This window comes from Neopelma chrysocephalum, unplaced genomic scaffold (assembly GCF_003984885.1).
Source record: "Neopelma chrysocephalum unplaced genomic scaffold, ASM398488v2 Primary Assembly neopelma1_24, whole genome shotgun sequence".
In the NCBI taxonomy this organism is placed as follows: Eukaryota; Metazoa; Chordata; class Aves; order Passeriformes; family Pipridae; genus Neopelma; species Neopelma chrysocephalum.
The window spans coordinates 14,891,207-14,913,160 of record NW_020897693.1 but is presented as its reverse complement, the minus strand read 5'-3'; the positions used below and the strand labels follow the sequence as shown (position 1 = coordinate 14,913,160).

General features: G+C 43.7%; 1 long non-coding RNA gene across 2 annotated transcripts in view; it reads right to left on the bottom strand.

The window, feature by feature from the left end:
- The window catches only part of LOC113977847, a 75,289-nt gene that overhangs the window by 42,557 nt on the left and 10,778 nt on the right, over window positions 1–21,954 (bottom strand). Inside the window, exons 1-2 of one of the 2 annotated variants that reach the window (XR_003537423.1) lie at window positions 20,230–20,966; window positions 16,096–16,152 (exon numbers count right to left, since the gene is read on the bottom strand). This is a non-coding gene — a long non-coding RNA (uncharacterized LOC113977847). Of the gene's footprint in view, window positions 1–16,095; window positions 16,153–20,229; window positions 20,967–21,954 lie in introns of those variants that run through there. The other variant, XR_003537422.1, reaches the window with a different exon arrangement.

Genomic DNA, 21,954 nt, shown 5'->3' with positions numbered 1-21,954 from the left:
CAGTTTCTGAATTTCTAAAGCAGTATATGGAAAACAAGAAGTTTGATTTATTCTTACATGATAAACATATGTCTACATAATTGTGCCCACTTGTAGGCACCTTAATTTAATATTTACATGAGATAAAGAAACAGGTACTATGCTTTATCACTAATTAAGCTGTTTTACACATTCATACCCAGGTGGATTCCTGTTCCTTATTGTCTGTACTTTGCAATTGTATTTAATAGAAGAAGATGCAAGAGAACGCAAAAATTCATGTTGAAAAGGCAAATAAGTCTCGGCAAGTAACCACGTTGGTCAAAAGAGCAACATTTTGCTGCTGTAGTGGGGGACGAAGAAAGTAGAGCTATACATGAACAGTTACCAAAAGTATGGCTTTCATGTCCCCTACACAGAGAAGTTCTTCAAATTTTGCAGCTCTGTGGCTCTGTTTTCACGAATCTCACAGTCCTCTGGTCACAGTGACCCCACCCTTGCAAAAGATTAAAACTACCCTTCTGTATATGAAAGACTAGAAAGGTAACCAGTGTCTCCAGATAAGGGGCCTCTGGTACCCACCTGATCTCCTGCCCAGGGAAGCACCTCTGTATTATAAAGGTTTAGCTATAGCATACTATATGTATTTATTCTAAAGCAAAGATGACAGTGGTTGAGCTAGTTCTAACTAGATTAGAGACTTCCATAACGTTTAACCACTGATGACCCCACTTGGGTTTTTATGTAAACAATGCAGCCCACTGAAATCTATTTTGGAATATCTTTTATTCCCGTGATGCTGCTACTATTTTCAAGGTGGGCAAGACTCTGTAGTGAGATCAAAGTGATTATGGAAGAAACTCTCAACAACAACCGGGGGACCATGAAGAAAACTGCAAGCCAAAGCAGCAAGTAGGACTACCGAATCAAGTAAAGACTGTCTACAGAATGAGGTAAGGCCTGACAAAGATGGCAACTGGACAAAGTCCATGATGGACATCATTGTGTCATGCAATATAGAACCTAGCATGCAGCAAGTATGACTTCCATTACCTAGCATCCAAAACCACATCTAATCTAATAAATAACAAAAGCTGTGCTAGGAGTTTCTAAGAAGGAACAGGAAAGGAAAAACAATGAGCTCATGCCTTCTGACCTTGCTTGTTTTTAGCCTGGTTTCCTATGGCAACGAGGCTTGTGATCATGCTGTGTGTGTGCATGTGTATGTACTTGTGCGCATAAAAGTCAGACCGAAAGTGACCATCAGGGTGTTCAATAACTGTTGAACGCACTGCTAGTTTGCAGTCAGACCTGGCACTTAAACACAGGTCTCAATGATAATTAAGTTTCTGCAAGTTTTGTGAAACTAGGCAGCCACCAAGACTACAGAGACCTGTAAGTGTTCCAGGTTGGAGGAAAAGGCTGCGCTGTGAGTACATGCCTTATTAGGCACCTGAGAATCCACACAGGAGAGGGTAGTTATAAGTGGCCCAACTGAAGGAGAAGCATCCATCAAAATTTACAGCAGTGCATGAAACAACCCTAGGAAATCAGCTTTTTCAGGTCTGGTACTGTTCTGTGTAAGACATTCAGGTGATGTTCCTTTTCCTGTTTTTCCTGGTGAAAGTTAACAGGGATGCCTTCATTGCTGGTCTTCAGGAAGCTGATCCTGACTAACAAGAAGACAAGAACTTTCGATTCGGAATTTTTTTAAAGACTCTGGTATGTTAGTATCCACATAAAGATATCTTGCAAGACAAATGAGAATCAAAGATTTGATGGCCGCCTTCTTCAAGAAAAGGGCAAGAAACATCATAGTCAGCTTAGTTGAGTCCTCTAAAGACAACTGAGAAAAAAACAAATGTTGACAGTCGTTGACATTGTTGAGTGTCTGCCAGATAATGGACAGGTAATTTCTGGTCAGTGTGGTTTGGGAAGACCCACCAAAACCTTTCCACTTTTCCTTGTACATAGCTGCCTGACACAGCAGGCTGCCTGCTTTCTTCCTCTCAGAAATATTTAACAACAGAGAGAGAGTAAGTGACTATTCCAGACAGAAACCTTCAGAAACTATCAGAAACCAGGATACTCAGATGGGATCACCAAACTATACTTGTAATAGAAATGAACAAAGTAGGATAAATGTGTGTATGCCAATCTCCACAGACTAGTAACTAGCTGCTTAAGAACAGTCTATCTGAAACTGTATCTGCTTGTTGAAGCCTCCATTTTGCTGAACTATGTTTCATGTAAATACTACATACCATTTGAAAAACAGCTGCCTGTCCAGGGTTATACTGAAAAGCTGGTGGAGAATGGAGGAGGACCTGAAGTCCTGCTTATTAATGCTCTATTTGAACCACAGAACCTAGCTATTAATTTGGGCCAGTCATACTTACAGGACAGAGAAGCGAAGCTATTACGAAGTAGTCTGAAGAGGGAACGATGGCCTGTACTTCTGTCACTCACTTTAACAGATAGTCATCTGGAGTATGAAGTTCTACATATGAGTAAATTCCCTCTTTCCTGTAAAAGTCAAAATTGCCATTTGTCATTGCTATGTACAGTTCAATAGCTATCATGTTTGACTCCAAAGAGACTGCTCTCTATGCCTGATGAAATCGTTTCTCTATACATTGGCAGATCAATTTGGGATCCTCCGATCTGGAAGTCACTCCAGAGTAATCTGAAAATAGTCTTTTTGATTTGGTTCCAAGTCAGATGTGAAACGTTAAAATCTTCACTCTTCATGCCATCAGGTAATATATGAGTATATCTAAGGGCAGAATTTGACTTCCATAGTTTTCCTTAATTTCATTATTGTAAAAACAATATTGCTTAAAAACTTAATTGCCATTTCCCAGGTAGATATATTTGTCACATCTGCAAACATGGCTTCTAAAACATTGATTTTTCTGGCCTCTTTATTTACCACAGACTGTCCTCAGATCACTTTTGTCTCATTGCACAAGCTTCTGACTACATTATAAATATTCTCTGAGTTGTGAAATCCTCTTTTTATGCACCTCTGTCCTTCTGCTTTTACACCATACCCCTCACCTCTAAAACTGATACTGATCCCATTAAATGAAGTAGAAACAGTATCATGAACCAGGCAAGTAGCCTTTTCTTAAATGGTTTTTAATTTGTGGCTGTGGCTTGAAAGGGGTGTGGTGAAGAGGAAAAAATCCTAACTAGTCAAAACAAAATTCTCAGTGAAAAAACACAGTAACAACTTATATATAAAAAAACCAAAAAGCTGTTAATCTAATAGCATCTTTGAAAAGACTTTTGATCCTCCACAAATTTTAGAAACTGATTCCTGTTTTTGCAAATTTTTCAACCAGATATCATCAGATGGGAAGATTTTTAGATGTTTGAATGTTACCTATAAATTCAACTAAATCAGAACCAAAGTTTCAACAATCACAATGATTAGATTTGATTAGGGTATCAGGTATTTAGGTTAACTTTATCTTATGGTACCAAATTAGGCAAACAGTTTCATTATATGTTATGTGTCCCAAACAATCCATTTCATGAAATAATACTGCCATATTTCTTGATGATCCTGGCAGGCATGTGTAATTAAAACCAAAACTTAGTATCTGAAGCCCTTCCCTGTTATCTCCTCCATCCAAATATCTGCAGGTCCCAAGCCTGCAAACACGTACTTGTTTGAGGAGCCCTGCTGGCTTAGACTACTCACAAAATTAGACTTACTCATACGTACAGAAGTGTTTACAGCCTCAGACCTGAACCCTCAAGCTTGCAAAAGAGACCAACCCTAATAGTGACTGCTCAAAACAGGAAAACTCCAGTACAGAGTATTTAGTTCTTTGAAGAATAAATGTAAAGTTACAGAGGGGAGACTCTCACTTGAAAGATAAGATTTTTCTAAGGAAAATATTAGTAATATATGTAGAAGCAGAGGATTAGAATCATGTAGAAATTAAAACCTTCTTCATATACTGTCCAGAAAGAAACAGCAAGTAAAATATCAAATAAAAAGCGATGACTGGGATGGTCAATCATAATTTACAACTAAATAAATTGTTAATCAGTAGTTTAAATGGAGGGGGAAAAAAATCCAGGCTTTGTTCTCAACAGCTAAATGTTTTTATATTTTTAATTCCAAAATTAAAAGAAAAATATGACTGTTACTGTGGAGTAAATACAAAAAGAGGATTAACATTTATTCTTAATTCTTAATATTCTTAATATTCATATTTACTTAATAACATGTATAACAGATGATAGAGTGATAAAATGGCAGCATGCTGCTCTGACAAATTTTTTTCATGATCCAAGCATGTTTAACATTTAACTTCCACGATTACCTCAATGGAATTATTTTTTCTTCCTATTTTGGGTTACATTCATATAAAAAAAGTCATCCTAAACCTGCTTTGTTAGTTGTAAATGTGCAGAAGACTTTTGTTTGCATATGACTGAGCCAAAACATGCTTTCTTTATGTATCTGAATTGTCCATATGAAGCCATATAATGGGCTAGGTCCTGCTAACATATAACAGGACTAGATTCATGGGACAGAGCAATATGGATTTGGCTATTATCTAAACATGCAAATAATTTTTGTTTTATTAGTTATAGCACTCATTATGCACTTTACATATCAATAACCCCCTGAGTAGCTGTAGCAAGAACGACAGAGTAAAGGTTTATTTTTTCATTTGTTCTCAGCTTCGTTATAAATTTGGATTTTTTTTTTTTTCCAAAAGATGCAAAAGAATAATACTCATGGATGCAAGGGAATAATACTCATGGCTAATTTTTAATGCAAGTTTCTGCTCTGGCCACTCAGATAAATACTTTCATTTACTGGAAACAAGACTCTGGTAAACAATGTACAGAAAGTGAGTTACATTTCGCCTTGACATACATGAGCTTGGAAACTGTATCATGTCTAACAGACACACTTCTCTTCCTCACCCCCCTCCACCCTCAAAGCATTCTCTGAGTTCCGTGCTAGACCTGTGAATAAGCATAGACAAAGTAAAACTTCCGGTAGGTCTTACTTCTACTAGGCAAATGTGCTTCTTTATACTTAAGAACGTCTTCTAGGTCTCCATTACATCACTACCTAACTTTAGAATAAATAAAACAAAGCTATTACAAATATTCCTTCAAATAAGAAGTCAAGCCTGCATTAGTCGTGCATCCAGAACTTCTAATTGCAAAAAGAGCCCCCAAGTACTTTTAGTATCTTTTTGATGTTTTTCTTTTTTGCATTCAGTTTGCTTCCTTTTTGCTCCTCCTCACTAGACAGATGAGCTCCATCCTTGACACAGCAGGCATTGAGGCAGGCTGATGGCTCAGCTGACCAGTATTGGCCACCACAGCTCCAAGGGACTTCACACATGTTACACACCTGTCTCTTTACAAGACTAAAATCCACCCAAGTTAGAAATCATTTGGGACAAAAGACCAGGCCCAAATATTTTATTTTGTCATTTTTATTTTGTCCCAGATTTTCTAACAGTCTGAGCTAGTGTTGCAGCAGGGCAGTGGGTAGACCAGCGGAGCTCGATCTGGTGCCATGGCCGCAGGTGGCCTCAGCAGGATGGTGTGTGTCCCCTCTCCTGCCCACTCACCCTGCCCGACACCCTCCCACAGCCTTATGTGTCTGCTGGACTAAGGGAATGGGAGACTTGACTGCACAGATGGGTTTCACCCAAGGCTGATGCCTAGATACAAAACGGTCGCATTTCATTGTGTTCTATTAGCACAGTTTGCACCTTTCAGAATTCCCTTAGATCCAAGATCTTCTACTCACTCCACTGAATTTCTGTTATTCAAATTCTGTACTGTTCCAGGCTGCTAGAAATGACAGAGAGCAAGTTGACTTGTTTCCTTCTTGACACCTTTTCCAGGAATTCGATTATAGCTAACTGTGGTTACCTTCCAGATACCAGAAAGCAGTATCTCATTTATTCTTGAAGCTGATACAGAAATAAATGCTGTATAGTTTGGGGACCGTCCATAAGGTTAAAAAACAATGGCCTAAAATTTCAGACTTGCTTGTCTGAGGTTAGCCTCCTAAACTAGGCAGCATGAAAGGCAAGCCAACAAATAAAAACATTTTAAATCAAGGAACAACTATTTATTGTACTGTCTATGATGCATACAAATACTAAAGCCCACCTATGAAAACAACCACTATTTTTAGTTTTGTAATTAATCAAGCGGACTTTGTTAGGAAAATTTGGATAGTAAAGTAAGCAGGTATTGGCCTATATTTGCTTTACCACTATTGAGTGGGGAAAAAAAAATCTCTTCTGGTGTGTTAGACACTTCAGATACACGTTCATAACTTCTCAGTCCTTGTGCTAGAGATGTTACAGTCTGTTTCCAAATAAAAATCGTGACATGAAGTGATCAACAAAATAGTTTTGACCTTCAAGGGCAAATTAAAATGGAAAAAAAAACAGCAAAAATTACACTGCTGGTTTTCCCATTGAAAGCTAGATGATGGCTATTCTCTTAGATATAAAAAAAAACCCCACTTGTGCGTAAAGAGGAGACCACTTTTACACAACTCTTCTCATGTACTACCTCATGGATATGTGTCTACCTAATGCATGCACAAAGCCACAGTAAAACTACACAACACGTATGGCTTTTTATGGACAGACAGATGAATAAAATTTACATGGCTACACATGCCACACACACACACAGAGAAGTCATGATAGTTGTTACCCTCAAATAAACAAGGATACTGGATGGACCGATACAATTTCTATTCAATGAAAAATAGCCCTTAATTTCAGTGGGATTTGGATCAGATTTGGTTAAACTAGGTAAGGACTAGATATGTACCTTACAGACAGGTATGTTCAAACACATTTTCAAAGCAACTAGTTGTGAAATCCCCCTCCAGCATAACTGTTTCACTATATAGAACTATACGCAGTTTCATGAACAACTTAAAATTCTATGATTCTAACCAAATACCTTAAAAACAAATGAACTGAGGACGGATTAACTTGATTTTATTTATTATTTTCAGTTACTATACTTTTCCTGTATTTTTAATGCACATATGCCTACATATATGCATGTATATCCAGTCCCCCACACACAGAGTTCTACTAGACTAGTTCAAATTTATACAAGAAATTCCTTTAACAGGAATCAATCAAGAGACTGATTTAGTTTAATAGGAGTGAAAAGCAATGACCATTATTTAATTGGGACAGTGTTAGCTAAAATTTCACATCTGGAGCAGGGGAAGTAAAGGGTGATGTGCTTAAGTGAGCTCTGCAGTTACATGAGTGTTAGACGATGGGGGGGGAGCGGACAGATTGTGGTCTTTTATATATCAACACACCCAAATTAATCTGAAAAGAAAAAATAATGATGAAATGCAATGTTACTTTATGCAGAACATTTTGTTCCATTTCAACCTCATCAGGTTTTTCTGATTTTTTTTTCTAAGATTGCTTTTCTTGCATGTAATACCTGCTTAAAGTTGGGCAGCAAGTAAAATATCTAAATTGTGAGTTTCTACTGTATATAAATATGTATCAACTGAACAAAATAAAGAGATGAATATGTCTCAAAAGAAGAGGTCAAATAGCTACATAATAAGAAATTATCACTTTTGAACCAGTACTTTTTGTATACAAGTCTAAAGGAGTTTTACTAATGGCTTCACTGGGGGAGCAGAACTAACTCCATAATCTCATGAACCATATGGGAAAGCAAATGAAGGTCTTACACAAAAAGATAGAGTTTAGCAGGTTACAAGGGTTTCAGCACTCATGTTAATTTGGGAATCTTTGCATCTATTGGCATGACAGTACTTGGTCATATTTTGTTTACTGAGTGCTAAACTGCAGGATCTCCATTCTCAGTTTGGCAGCTGCATTATACATATATTTTTAAAACCTATTACATTGAGAAAGGCCTAGTTTGACTGTGAATAATCAGAAAAGGAAACAAGCAAGCAGGCTAACAAACAAGGTAGTAATGGTTAGTGTGATACAAGTTTGGAAGGTCTTTGTTCAGTTGCCAAGCAATAATTGTTAAGCGTTAAAAAAAAATCAAAATAATTAAAAAATCAAAATAATTTTAAAAAACCAACAAACCAACAACAAAATACCCCTCCTCTCATATTTTGACAGCCTGAGCAGAAAGGACCCAGAAAACCAAATATTCCTCTCAGGCTTTGGATAGTCCCTCTGCACTGGAGTAAACATAGGATGGGGCAGTGAATTAATAAAGCCAGAATATCTATTGCTAATAGGTTTACTAAGCATGTGAACAGATAGCCAGTCACACAGTGCCAAAACTACATCCCACAGAAACTCTTCAAACTAACAAAAAATAGAAATTTACAAAAACCAGGATCCTTCAGGAAGGGATGTAGGGTCTTTATCCCACCACTTCTGTGACTGGACAATCAGAAGTAAAGCAAAATTCAGCAAGAGCTTGATTTTTAACACAAACAAGATATCTTTACCCACTGTGAAAAGGAAGGGAAAAAATATCAGATGCAGTAGTGCAAGACAAAAGGTCTTTCCCTGCAAGCATCTGCGTCTCTTTGCAGCATTTACTGCTGTGAGAAGCCCTATTGTGGTCAGGCTAAGTCCTGTTAGAAGACTGCTTGGAAGAGGAAAGCCCTTGCTGGATCCAGATGTAGTCACTTTTCTCAAGAAACAGCTGCTGGGATTGCAAACAACATACAAAGCTTTGTATTGCAACAGACTGTTGGTGAATACAAAGAGCCATAAAATATTTTCTTGACCAAATAGTTAAAATTGGGGTTAAAAAAACCCTGAGGAAGTTGCAGAAATGCAGGCAATCACTGGTCAGTAAACATTATTTTTTAAATAGTCCTCAACTCCATAAACTGTGATATAATAAAAAAGTCTGCCTTGTACTTCAGCTTAATTAATACTGAATAGGCCTTTTAAAAAGTTAGTAAATATTTATAAAATGAACTATAATTTTCTTACTGTACATTAAAACCTGTGAATCAGTAAACAATTTTTAATTTTTTGCAAAATTTATACATAGCAGGAAAAAAATAACATTTTACCTTCATTATATCTACTATGGATTTGCATGCACATGTATTTGTGGATATGTCTACTTGTGCACATGACATCTGTCCTTGCACAATAAAATAATCTGTGTGCATGCACATACAAAGACTTGCATATTCACAAATACTGAGTAAGAAAAACTGAAGAAGAAGTAAAAAATTCACCTTGTATAATTGTTATAACAACTTAAACCTATTGTGTAAATTTAAAATTTTTATGTAAAAAATGTCATGGTTTCTGATACTAATTTTATTTTAAAGAGTAAAACCAGAAAGCACTTGGAAAAACTATAAAAAAACCAAACAAGGGTCAATCCTGATTTCCCTTTTTAGGGGCTCTTTATTGTTGCATTTCATTCAGTTTGGCCGGTAAAAAAAAAAACAAAAAACAGCCTAAAAGATCAATTGTTTATCTCCCTGTCCTAGCCATATTACCTCCTTGCTGTTGTGTGCTAAAACAGATCAGTTCATTTGGTTTTTTGACATTAACTATAAAGTGTTTTAATTTAATTTAAAAACAAAAGATAGCTGTGGGGTTTTTTTCCTGTTTCTTTCAACAACATACTTTTGAAATTTTTTTTTTTAAAGAAAAACATGGGACTTTGAGAAGTCATTGCCATAGGTCCTTCAACATGACTTTGAGCATCACACTTCAACATTACGTCCCTTATACTGCAAGCCTGATGAGCAGAGCTCCCAAAGGTTTCAGCTTAGTGACTTGGCACCCTGTTCTTTTATGTCACACTACACACAAGTACTTCGAATTCTTAATAAAGCCTCAAGATGAAGGTAGGGGTGGCCTGCCAGCGTATGGACTTGAACAGTTCAGTGTACACATCAGTATTGTAATATTGGGGGTTTTTTTCTTGGTCCTGTTTTCCTTCATTCGGTTCAGTTAGGTTGGCCTTCTGCTACAACTGCGTGATAAAAATGCATGCATGTGAACATACACAAACATACAACTACTCACAAAACTTTCTATAAAATTCTGTAATGCATGTCAATAAATCCTATTTCTGTGTAGTAGATTCATCCTTCCCACCCTTGCTACCTCAACACGTCATAAAGCAGGGAGCACATGCTCCCCTCTGTGCCGTGTAACTTCCATCATCGTTTGCAACTTACTGAAGATGGTTAATCAATTTATAATGTAGCCACACTGCCTGCAAAGTCCCCATCAGCCCTGCGCAACAGGCACAGCAGCACATACCATGCTAATTTACCTAAGAAGCAATTAAGGAGAAGAATCCTAACACCAAACTCAACAGCTGAGGGGGAGATTTCTCTCATTTACATTGACAGGCCCTGATATCTGCTCATTCTGCTCTGTGATGAACTTTGTGATCATCCAAGTGCCAAAAGGCAGTGGCCAACCCAGCTAGTGATCACGTCTGCTGAGCTGGCTGCTCAGACCCAGGCTCACCCTTTGCCTTCTGCCCTGCCTCCCAGTTTTCATCTCCTATGTTCACCAGGAGCATTCATCTTCTGTGCATTGTAGGAAACAAGGTGGGAGGAGCAGTGTAGTAGGAGAATCAGCTGAGGGCCCTTTCCAGGGACAGGTGTCCATGGAGGTGGGTGAAAATCTGGGAAACACAATGAAGGAAAAAAGAGAGACAGTGTGCATGTCCCTGAGTCAGGACAAAGGAGAAGGAGGAGCAATGAAATAGAAATAAGGGGAAACAGGAAAATTTTAAAAAATTAAAAAAGGGGAGGGGGCATTTAAAGAGGAGAAATAGGAACTGTCTTGCCACATTCTCATCATCCGTAGCATTTAGGCATTTCTCTACCTGTGCCATATCATACTTCCCCAGCAGACGCTCCCATGAGGGTAAGGAGAGTGACTGAGAAGCATTGCTTTGATGAGGGCAAGTCTGGGAACCAGCAGTGGACTGAAGTTTTTTAAAAGCCTACATCCCACTCTGCTAATTTTTTTCTCTTTTTTGGCTTCTTAAATCCTGATTTGGAAGGAAAAGAGAGTTACCAAATATATTGCTGAAAAATGACACCCCACAAAGCCATGTCATCTCTCCCCATACTTTAGGATGTCCCTCTCTTTCTACCTCCTTGAGAAAAAATCCAATTTTCCAACTAGGAATTGTGCCTGATCTTATGATTGGGACACATGGGCTGGAGATTCTCTGAGGAGCAAGACACCACAGGAGCAGATCTATGGCAAAGGCTGAGAACTATGCCCAGGCAGGGAACACTTCACTGCACCATCCCTGCCCTGGAGATGGACCAACAAAGAGCAAATTAGCAATCAGTATACATTTGCATCAAAACTGGCAAACATATTGTCAGAGCCAGGAACTTCTGGTATGCCAGGAACAGGTATGTCAGGATTTTTCATATTCTTTTAACAGACAAATAGCTCTTCTCTTAAATCACTGGCCATTTCTAATGCAACAAAATAGACCACAGGAATACATGCTGAAAATAACTAAATATGACAAATAACTAAAAAATAACTAAAATATAACAACATTGTTAAGGATATTTAGAAAGGGAACCAGAAAGTGACAGAGATCTGGCATCAGCTTGACACTAAGGACAAGGGCAGCTACACCAGATATGCAGAATTTTAGCGAGTCACTCAGCCAGTCTTTCCAGACAAAGAAAGGCAAGGGAATTGAGACGTTTCTGTGTTGGCTTTTGTGTCTTTCTTTGGGTGTTTGCAGCTCACAGTGTTTACATTAAGTTAATACTGCTGACTACGTATTCTGTATATTGAGGTTAAATAACTGATAGTGTCATGGTTGCTGGCCACTTCTCCCCAGCCCCTCTCCTAGTTAACTGGGCTTTTTTGTCCTTACTTCTCTCCCAGGAAATGCTAACATTTTTCCAGAGTGGACACTATGTGCCATTCGCTCAGCTCAAGATTAAACACCCTCTCTTCTAGGCCACTTTCTCCTTTCCCTCCTTCTGCTTGTAGTGAGGGTGGACACCAACATGGGCACTGACTTACATCTGTACAACTGGGACTGTGATGCGACAAGCTGAACAACAGCACGTTTTCCCAGTGCTTGTCCCGATTCCTCTGTGGGAAACAAACCTTATTTGCTTCAGTAAAGCTATAAACTCAAGGGTGGGGTGGGCCTTGATTTGGCAATGCTTTCTGCCTCCCACACCTCTCTGGTAGAAATGTTCACGTAAGGCCAGACAATTTGAAGAGAAAAAAAATGGAAGAATCACACCCTTAAAAAGAATGTAATTTCTCCATGGCAGTTTTCCACTGCTTTTCATTTTTTTCCTTCAACCAGGCATTTTGAGAATGCATCATTTAAAAGAATCAAATTCTCATATGAAATTTATTTTACAATGCCCCTTTTCAGAGAGGTTTGCACGCAAACTGAGAATTTTCAGGTTTCCCAGGCAGATGAACCTTGTCCGGGCAGAAGCCCATGATAGCTTACGTTATTCAGCATGGCATTATCCCATGCTGTTTACTTATAGCTTGCTGAAAATGAGGGACGACGGAACACGTTTTCCAGGGCACACCCTGACTTTATTCTTAGTAAATTGTTTAGTATATTCTCGGCCTAGAAACTCACAATTCTTTGAGCACTTTTTAAAATAATACCTGCTCATTTTCAGCTGTGGGGAGAAGGTGACAATAACCCCTTCAGTACCTCCACTGGTGAGCAAAGGGGGCAACTTCAGAAGACAGCCTAACCACCTCCTGGGAGACAGAGTTGATGCAATGGTAGAGCATGAATTCGTCAAATTCAGAGAATGAGCTTTGGGGATGAGGGAATCCTCTAATAAAATAAACAGAAAATTAAATTCACCTCCCTTTTTCTCTCACATGTCTCCCATCTACGCCTGCCTGGTAGAGAACAACGTGGTGCCTAGACATTAGCACTATCAGCACAACTCATTGACGTTATACAAACCCAGGGGTCACATTTCGCTTCTGGCTGGACTCAAGGGAATCCTTTCTTTCCTCCTGAGAAGGCTAATGCTGCATCCTGGTGATGAGCAAAGGTACCATCAGTACTGGAATGCCTTTCCTTGTCACCACACTTATAGCTCAGCCTGACATACCTGTACATAGACAGGAGTGTATGTCACAGGAAGCACCTGAGCTGTGCTGGAGGCCTTACTGTGGCCATGGGGAGCAGATGGTGTCTACCAACCCCATAGAGGTTCTACAGAGACTAAAGCTGTATTAGAAATGAGACTCATGTCATGCTGCTACTATTCCTATGCATTTCTCCATATGCAAATAGAAAAATTAATAAAGCATCCTCTATCATCCTTCCAAACTCATCTGGACAACAGCATCAAATATGTTATAAAACACAGGTGTCACATCTTCTTTTTAAGTGGAAACTTTGAGTTTCACAGGGACAAGCTTCATAACTCTCTTCTACAAATTAGGAAGCTTGACTATTCAGAATTAAAACAAAATTCTAGAAAAAAATCCATTTTGTATTGACATACATACATATTACGTGTTCATGCATGCAGCCAACCCTGTGCCTCTGTGTATTGTTCTGAACAGTACTAGGTCACACAGAAAATTGAATGTATTTAAATAAGGTGCAACAACTTCTCCCTGCTCCAAACAAGGTCCATGGACAATGATTCTCTTTCCTGGTTATATTTACAAATGGAAATGGATTGTATTTACAAATAGAAATAGTTAAACAGCATAGCGTCATTTCAGACTAAGTTTGGCTGTTGTAGTGCTCCTCTCTGAAGTTTGGTGAGTCTACACCCTGTATTTTCCCCCAGACTACTTATCACGTCTGCAGTACCATAAATCTGCCAACTTTTCCTATCATGTCTACTGCTAATTAGGCTTCATTGGGGTTTTCACTCTCACACTCCGTACGTCGGATAAATGCAGTGGCTATAAGCACTGCTAACTGCATTACTGCTTATTGAGGCAGTTCCAGTGGTCATGCTAAACCAGTGATAATAAAGTAGACTTGTGTGGACACTGCCAGAGAGTCAACAAACCTTATTTAGTGCTCCCTAAGTACTGCCCATAAAATATTTAGAAAAAGAAAGAGAAATAATAACTTTCTATGTTTTGGGTTTTTGGGGGGGGGGGGGGGCACAACATGACACCAATCAAATTAACCTGCCCCTGCTGAAGCTGGGGTATACCTAGTAATATAAAACCCAAAAGGTATTTATTTTAATTTTTAGAAAAAGCTCCTTTAGAAGTGTATTTAAAAAACATCTAGCATTTCAACAACAGTTGATAGTCACTGAAAGTTACACAAAAAATAACCATTACAAAACTTGTCTGAAAATATAATAACAAAAATAAAAGTAATTCACATGAGTCCTTTAGAAGAGTGATCTCTATAGCCAGAAATGAGATGGCAGTATACTACAGCTAATGCAGATATTATAGCCAAATATATTTGTGGTAACACATCTAAAAGAGAAAGAATGAAAACTGATGTGCAGATACTATGCAAAAGATTCAAATACTACTAAAAATTGGGGGAGAGGGAGGGTAGAAGGAGGGGAGGATACAAGTGCTAATCATTATTTCATGAGGCCCATATTCACAAAGCAATTTTTTACAGGTGGTTGGAGGTATTTCTCAGCCTTTAACTGACAGGAATACAGGAGCCTCAGAGGCCTTAAGTAGCAATTCTATTCATAGGCCCTTAGCCTTTATGTAATTGTATCAAGTGCAGTAACAGACGTAAATTAACATGCGCTCACCCCCTGCTCCTATCAATGTATGCCTTGACCTTTTAAGAAACCTCAAGAGTAGAACTAGTTTAGTATTTGATACATTCTCTTTTGGGGGAGATTAAATGCTGGTCTAGGAGGTGCATGTACTCAAGGCTCTAGCAGGCCTTACCCACCTTTAGCTATAAGAATTTGCTTTTCCTCAATACCTATAAATAAGCAAAGTTTGTCTACTTTGGTGGTAAATGAGCTGATACCGGTAAAGCACTGCTAAGCTTTATGGGTCCTAATGAAGTGTTTAACCTAAGTCAGGGGGTAGCAGAACCCCCAACTTCTGAAGATATCTGCCGGTAATGACAGCTTTCTGAAGAAAGATATTTTTGTGGTTTTACAGCAAATCATCCATTGCAACTTGTGGGCAGATAACGGCCATCAAGATATAAGATGCCAAAGTGAAAAGACAAAAATGGACTTCTTGCAAAAATCCTTCCTATGAATTTCATTTACTCATAAATTGAATTTAAAATCCAAAAGAAAAAAAAAAGAATATAAAAATAAAAATGTAAAAACACTTTGCCGTAGTTACTTGTCTATAAGCTTTTAATTTTGTAACTGGAATGTATTTCGTCTTTTTCCAAAGTTGCCACGTCTGGAAACAGAGCAGGGTACAATGGCTAAAAATGAGTCAAACAAGGATATTTTTGATTGTTTTAATGGGGCAGGGTCCTTTTGCTTTTAAAATACGTGCTATAAATTAATTTGCCTCTTGATTTTCTACCTCATGACTATAGTGGTAGGCAGAAAATTGTACTAGCTGTCTCAAGGATCGTGCATTAAAAAAAAAAAAAGAAGAAAAAAAACCTACGAGACAAAAACTACGAGGACTGCAAATGTCGGACAATGCATTTAACTATGAAGTGGAAGAGTGTTAACTAGCAAATGAAGAAGGAAAGATGAGGTAAGTAAACAGATTTTAGGCAATGCTCACTAACTTTTTTCTTCCCCACCTTCTTACGATGACAGGTTTCACTTGAAATCACTTTGACGGTCTGTTTATATATAATTTATATCAACTTTACTTGGATTTTCCCCCCCTCTTTCAATGACCTGACCTCCTTTCCACCAGCCTGGGCTTTCTCCCGTGTGGATAAGAGGTGTTAGCCTGTACCTAGGGGCTGCAGGTGCTGCCTTGAGCCCTGTCAGTGCTGGAGGTCCCCGAAGAGCTGTGGCCTAAGCCTCTATTAGGCCAAGCCTGGCTGTAACCAGCACCGAGATCTAAGGGAATGGCAGTAGCTGGGAACCCAGACGGCTCTCCGGCTTTCAGGAGGGCCCCGTGTGAGTAACCCCGGGGGTGTGGGGGAAACCCGTCGTGCCGCTGCTCTCACCTGCCTGCGGCCCTCGCTGCTCCCACGGCGCCTCTGGCCTCGACGGCGCGTCCGCACCTGTGGGGAAAGGCAGAGGGAAAAGGAGGGTTATTCGGGTCGGGGGTGGCTCCCGCAGGGGTCTCCGCTCCTCCCCGACTCACCTGGCTGCGGATTGCCCTGAAGCCTCGAGGGGAGCGGAGACTGGCTCACGGCCCCACCTGGGCGTCCGTGTCACCCGAGAGGACACACACACACACACACAGAGCACCAAGTGGAGACCTAGCAGCTGCCCCAGGCCCAGCCTCAGCACAGCACGTCGGGGGAGGCAAGTCCAGCCCGGGACGCGCCTTGGCGGGGCCAGGAGAGGGCCCGACGGGAGAAGGAAAGGGCCAGGGCTTCCCCGGGGCGGCCCGGAAGGGCTGCCGGGGGGTGGGGGCTTTGTCGGCCGGGGCAGGGGCGGTAGCGGCCCGGACCGCCCGACGTGTGTGAGTGTCCCGCAGCAGAGGGACCTGCGAGGAGCGAGGACAGGGAGAGGGGTAGGGCAGGGAGCGGAGTGGGGCAGGGCGGCTGGGGACAGGCGCCCCGTGGAGCTGCGGCGGGCGCGGAGCCCGGCCAGGGGCATCCCCCGAGCAGAAGGGAGCGGCTCCCGCTCCGCCCGCAGCAGCCGCAGCCCTGAGCATGGCAGCAACAGTTGGCTGGCAAGGTAAAGAGACGTGGAGCTGCACCACCGTGGCTCGGATTTCCACTCGCGCCTGAGCTGCCCCCACAAATCACTGCTGGTTTCCATTCTCTTGAGGGACGACTGTAGACAGGGAACACACAGGATGCTTTTTTAGCCTTAGCTTGGCTGATCCCTCTTATCACTTCCCTCTTCTTTTTTTCCAAGTTCCCCCTACTACCTTGTCTCTCTCTTTAGATTATGCTCACATGAATAAAAACCCCGTAAACACGTTTGCTGGCGACCAGAAAGTACAAATGTCTTTTTTTTCTCTAAATAGAAGAGGATAAATAATTATGAAAATGCGAGTCTACTTGAAAGATATTGTGACCCTTCCACCTTTGTTTTCATCAAGCCAGCTAGTGCTCAAGCTACGTGTCCTGAGCAGGAAGCAAAGGAGGGAGGGGAGCAACGAGGAGCTTTTTCTTTGCCTTCTTTTCTCACTTATCCCTTAGCCGGCCTTTTACTCTTTTCTAAAGTGCAAGCAGGTCTTAAAAATCTCTTTTATCTCTCGAGAAATATTAACTCTTAACCTCGACTGTGGTCCTCGTCCGATCTCTCCTATGCAGGCTTCCCTGAAATGCAAAGATCAGCCCTTTCTCAGACGAATCTCCCTCCGTGCTGCTGTCCGGGGGGGGGGAGCAGAGGGGACACCCCTTGTAGTTTCTAACAGCCGAGACCTTAGATCCCCCCCCCCCCCCGTTTTTATTTTACAGCCGGGCGAACCATAGGCCCCTGTGTTGCGTCAAGCGGCCACTCTGCTACCAACTTGCTGCTCAGATCTTGTCTCTTTCACGAAGCTGATCTGCACGGACAGATCTGCTCCTAATCACTCCTTCTTTTGGGGGGCGGCAGGCAGGGAGGATTTCTCTTTGCTATTTATTTCTTGCCCACGGAATCCAGGCTAGTAATTACTGCAAAGAGAGGGAAAATGCAGCTTCCCCAACTCCTGCCTGAGATGCTCTCAGTGCTGTGTGCCTGCACAAGGCAGTTTCAGAACCACAGAGCTGGTGCTGATGCTGCTTTGCTCGCTTGCAATCACCTCGTCCAAAAGCATTGCCTCGGCTGGGTTTTCCCTCGGATTCTGCCTTTTTTACCCTTTTCGGGGGCACTAGTTTTTGGGGAAAGAGTGATCGGAGAGATCACCGGACTGCAAGTTGCTTAAAATCAGGTTGGAAGTGGGCAGGGGGGAGGGAGGCGCCTTTGGCAAGCGCTTCCATGGTGCATCTCCTGCTAACTGGGGTCTCCCCCAAACCGCGGCGGATCCGTGCACCTCCCCCTCCTCCTCCCTCCCTATTATTTATGGGGTGATCCCAGTAAATCCCACCCTCCCCACCTCGAAATAAACCGAGGCTCACGATTACAGAGCATTTAATGAATCACTCAGAAGAATTTTTTTTTATGAATTAATCTCGATCAACTAGGACACCCATATTTTTCAAACACGGCTATGTCCTGGAAGGAGGGGAGGGGGAGGGAAAAGGTGAGGGTAGGAGAACTTTTAAGAAGTTTTATTCTATTTTTATTTTTCCATAAATGAAATAAAAACTATCATACAGTTATCCGAATAAACGTGTGATTTGCTCCTTTAGGCAAAAGTCGATTAAAAAGTTAGGCTACTAGGCGACGGGGAATATTTGGACGTTTGGGGGATCAAGCGGAGTAGGAAAGGGGGGAAAGGGTGTTTATTTCTCTCACTACATATATATCTAGAAAGACACATATATACACTCACAGCGGGAGGGGGGCGAGGGGGGGGGGTTGGACAGGGGAAAGGGAAAGGTGCCAGGAATTAATAATAGAAGCCCACAGAGTCTAGATAAGTCCAAGGCTCGGCGATCGCAGCTGCTGCTCCTTCGGCGAATGCGCCCTCCGCGAATGCTTTTTGGGGTAAGGGCTTCCCGGGTAGGTAGTTATGTACAGCAAGCCCAGACCGCAAAAAGATTCGCGAAGGACAAAGTCTCCCGCTGCTTCCTACATCCATCCATCCGGCTGCCACCACAACATCCACAGGACCCACGGGCGATCGGCTCCGCCATCCCCCGCCACGCCGGGTCCCCACCCCCATCCCCGCCAAGTCCCGTTCCGAAACCCAGGACCCCGCCGGGAGAGGCGGCGGCGGGGGGGAAGGGGGGTGTCCCACCACCCCGCACCCCCCCGTGGCGGGGCCGGGGCCGGCGGCGGGGCCGCGGGAGCGTGGGGAGCGCGGCGTGTCCGCGGCCCCGCTCCGCGCGGAGGCTCCGGCGCTGGGCACGGGCGCTGCGTAAAGAGAAAACTCTCCCCCCTGAGCGCTAAATAAATAGAGAGCAGGAGGGCCGCTCATTGGTGCGGGCTAAAATCGTCACCCACCAATCAGCGGGCGCCTCACACTGCCTCGCTCGGCTTTTTTTTTTTTCCTTTTTTTTTTTTTTTTTTTTTTTTCTCCCGAAAGGGGGAGAGGAGAGCGGGAGGGAAGGATGGATGGATGGATGGATGGAAGGAAGGAAGAAGGGAAAAAAAGAAAAAAGGAGGGAAAAAAATCCCTCTCCATGTTCAATTAGTCACCAAATCCACGACAAGAGCACGTCCGACAGCGCGACCGGGCCAGCCCAGACCCCTTCTCGCCTCTGCCGCTCCCCAAGCCCCTCTCCGGGAATCCTCTGCCAAAGGGGCGCCGTTAAACTAAGGATCAGCCCCGCCGCGGGGGGCCCCGGGCGCGGAGCCGCTGCTCCCCCCGGCGGGCGCGCCCCGGGCCACCCGCCACCTCGCGGCGGGCAGCTGGGGACACGGGGGACCTGCCGCTGCCTTCTTCCCTATCTCCCCCGCCTCAGAGCGGGGAGCCGGCCAGACCCGAGGGGCGACCCTGCCGTGGACGGCGGGGGACGCGGGACGTCCCCTCCCCTCCTCTCCTTAGTTCCGTCCTGGGCGCTGAGCCGCCCATCACCGCCCCCGGCGAGGACACCCGCTTGCTAAAAGTTTCCAGGACATGTCAGTGAACTCCAGAGGTCTTCTCGTGAAAGCCCGCGGGGAACCAGAGGCCCCGCCAGTGCCCGGCGGCAACGGGAGGAAGGCAAACACACGTCCGCGTCGAGGCCCGCCCGCCCGCCGGGATCCCGTACGAGTTGGGGCAGATACTCGCGTGGGACCGAGAGGACTCGCGTCCCGGCCCAAACTCCAGAACTTGCAGGTCCACCACTGCCCCGCGGCGGCAAAGGGTCCCGCGCGAGCGGCGCGGGAAACCCACGCGTGACGCCCCCGCGCGCGTCCCATCCCGCAAGGCAGCGGCTCCTTCCCGACGCTCCTGCCCGCCGGGTGGAACGACGCCCCGAGCCCCCGGCGAGCCCAGCGGCAGCGGCGCGGCCGAGCGGAGCAGAGCGGAGCAGAGCGGAGCGCGGCAGGACGGACAGGGCAGCCGGGGCAGCGCAGGCAGGAGAAGTTTGAAAACCCCCAGCACTTACCTGGCGGGGCGCGTCCCTGGCCGCTCCGGGGAGTCCCGCGCAGGGTGCAACCATCACCAACAGTGTTTTGGTGTTTTTTGGTGGTTTTTGTTTTTTTTTTGGAAAGCCCAAAAGCAAAGCGTCCCTTCCTCCAGGTGTGTATATAAGTTACTGTACTGTGTGGGAGGGTCACGATCTCACTAGGTGCAGAAGATTCCCCGGGATTAACCCCTCCTCTCCCTACCCCTTCTGCAACTTGTTGAGGATTTTATACACACACGCGCGCAGGCACGGGCACACGGACACACACACACGGGCACACACACGCACACACACGGACGGGAGAGCAAGGAGAAAGCGAGCTCCGCGGAGTCCGGCTGCCCCCCGACGCCGTTGTGATTGGATGGTCTTTTCATGGAGAGGGGACGTCTCAAGTCGAAGTCACGATTTCTCCTCAGTTTGGAACCATCTGTGACTGGAGCCATGACGCAGCCAGAGCACATTACTCACTTTTACAGTCACGACTTGGAAATCCGTGCAGTTTCCAACCAAAATTACACCGCCACCATTGAATTATTTAATAGGATCCAGTTAAGGGTAATCTTATGCATTGTGTCAAGTGAGGCAACGATCTAGGAGGGGAGGGCTGGGAAGGCGAGGGAGGGGGCGAGGAAGGAGGGCATTTCTTGTTTCTAATGCCTGTTTTGTAGAGATATATTAAGAGTTGCAATGATTGGCTACACGTGTTGTAAGGGTTTTTTTTTTCTTTAAAAAACCAAACAAACAAAATAGATATTGGATCTGCTTGTAAATACGACCACGCAAGCTCGGGGAAGGGACGGTTTAGACATTAAGGGGAGCCGTGGGTGGAGTGCCGTGCTGTGAATTTAGGCTCTGGTATTTGATTAATTGCAAGAAATGATGTCTTTTGTATGCCTAGATTAGAGCCATTGCATGCAGTCTTGGCCAGGAGGTGCTCTCACCCCAGCCCAGTGTGCTGTGCTATACTGATGTTCATGGCTGCATCATGCCATTGTCTGCAGGATCCGCAATTGTTGCTGGGCTTTGTGTGGTAGGTGCACCATTTTCTAAGCTTGCTTTTACTGCGAGGCTATGGCTAAACGTGCTCCGGGGGAAGCTGCTTCCTTATCTATTGTCTGCCTCGTGCGTTTTCCACCCTTTGCAGGTCTGAGTCTGCAGCTAAGCCCCCTTCCACGGCGGTTTCGGAGGGGATACCGTTGTCCGGGATAACGCGGTGGTGCATGTGAGTGCCGGACGGTGTTTCCGTGTCTCTTTTAATGCAATCTGATGACATGTCTTTGCTAGCCGGAATGCCTGCGAACCTGCATGCTCGTAGGCTAGAGAGAACTTCCCCGGCTCCCAGAAGCGGTGAGGGGATGACGGGTTGTTGCAGCACCGAGGTAACCCTACACAGCTACTCCGTACACACCACAACAATCCCCCACTACTTTGCCTCTAATTCAGTCATTCCACCAACTCCTCTGGTGAGGATATGACTAAGGACGCGAAGGACGGGCAATAATAAAAACAGACGCTCGCACACACACGATCAGCAGAAAGTGTGAGCACTTAGGGGGGGAAAATGAGGTGGGAGGAGAAGGGGTGAGTCCAAATAAAGCAACCTATAGCCTCTTATTTTGCGGAGCACCATCATCAGGTAGAGGCTCTTTCAAATGCACGGGCGGGAAGGGCAGGCGGCGCCGGGCGGAGGAGCGGCGGCGGGGA